The sequence below is a fragment of the Juglans microcarpa x Juglans regia genome, chromosome 4D (genome assembly GCF_004785595.1).
Source record: "Juglans microcarpa x Juglans regia isolate MS1-56 chromosome 4D, Jm3101_v1.0, whole genome shotgun sequence".
Lineage (NCBI taxonomy): Eukaryota > Viridiplantae > Streptophyta > Magnoliopsida > Fagales > Juglandaceae > Juglans > Juglans microcarpa x Juglans regia.
Window position 1 is genome coordinate 13,572,901 of NC_054600.1, and position 1,949 is coordinate 13,574,849.

Here is a 1,949-nt window from a genome sequence, read left to right on the forward strand (position 1 = left end):
TATTAGTGTTGATATATTATTTCTACCAATGTACTAATGAAATTATGACGGGGAAGCAAGTTTATTATTATTATTATGACCATTTGGAGTTGAAGGTTTATGTTGTGTTTTTTTTCACACTGGATACTGGTGTTAGGGATCTCGGTTTAGTCCCTCAATACTATATTGTCCTCGCCTTGATTCTCTTTGTGATGAACGAAGTGACTAGCCTTCTTGCTTGGCCTTGAGCAAAACGTGGCAATGATGGGACCCTAAGTTAATAGTGGTTTGATGTTTAGTAGTGGAATGATGTATGATGATGATGAAAAGGGTAATCTAAGTGATGAACTCAAGCACTTGAGTAAGGAGGCACGTCTAGCCTAGAGATCCTTGGAGTTGGTGCCACTTGGAAATTAGGGTTTGGATGGAATAAGGGTTTCCAAAATTGTAGAAGGTAATTTGGGAGTAATGTATTTCGGCTATGACAAGAGGGAATAGATTGATATGAAGAGTGAGTGATTCTAGAATCAAGGGATCAAAGATGGTAAGTATGACCGGTTGGCCAAATATGGATATATTTAGTTATGGAAGGGAATTAAGATTTCGAAAATTTAGGAAACCTTATATGGCAAGTGGGTTTCAGCTAGGTTAATGGATGATGGAAGAAGGGTAAATATGGAATGTGGTCGAATATGGTAAGTAGGGTTGGCAATATGGTGGCCGAATGATGTGTTTGGGGAGGTGGAATGGATGCAAGAAAATATATGAACACAATGGAAAATGTATGAACACTTAAGAACTTTGAATGAGCACAAAGATAAACAAATCAACTTCGATTCACGAATTGCACAAAGTTGAAAAGAAACCTCATATATTAATAAAATGAATCACACCTATTCACGAATTACAAGGTGTGATATTCTCTTAAGGATTCATGAATTGCACCAAAAAGAGCCTAAGTGCATAAGCACCGAAAATATGATCTCAAGAAAAATAGCCATCCTCTAGGAAAATTGTCAAAAGATGTAAATGAAATGACTAAGGGTCTAATTTATAGAAATTACAAAGTGGAAATCCCCAAAAGGTCCTTTGAAAAAGAATTAAATAAATAAAAATAAATGAAAGCAATAAGATAGTCTTGTAAGGGCCATGGATGGGCTAGTGTGGTTCATGGCCCATGGTTGGGCTGGTCTGGCTCATGGTTGTTGGGGCACGACATGGTGCTGTGCATGGCCTATTGATGGGCATGGCATGGTGCCATGCGTGGGCCTACTGGTGGGCACAACATGGGTACCGTGCGCTGATGCTGCATGGCCCACGTAGGTGGCCTAGGCGTTGGCTCCGCATGGCCCAGGTAGGTGGCTTAGGCATTGATGCTGCAAGGTACGGGCTGGTGCCGTGTGCTGGATGACATGCCACTAGCCTCGCTTGCAAGGCATCGGCTGGAGCCGTACATTGGATGGCATGCCTGCTAAGGCATGCCACTAACCTCGTTGGGCTGCTGCTATTGGGCCGCACGCATGTGCGTGCGGCACTGGTGCGCAAGCATGGGCTTGCTGCGCAGGAGCACGTGCAAGGGGGTGCGTATGCTGGGCCACGCGCGGTCACTAACCTCGCTAGGCATGCGTATGCTCGGCAGGGCGCGGCTAGTAGCCTCACTGGGCACCTCATGTGTGTCAAGGCATGGGCCATGGCATGCATGTAGGCTGGCTGTGGGGCTGTCTTAGCATGTCAAGGGCAGTGTCGAGGCATGGTCTGGGGCCACTTTCCTAGGGATTCTGACAACTGGGCTCAGTTACTTGCAGCACAGAAAATATGAGGTGCTTGGGGTGGAAGGGACACCTCCGATACCTTAGTTAGTTTTTCGTTCTTTAGGGAGAGTTTTAGTAAGCAGGAGAGCATGGAGAGTGATTTCTGACTTGGTGCACGACCTTTATATTTCCTGTTGAGATGGTCCCCTATATGCAGCG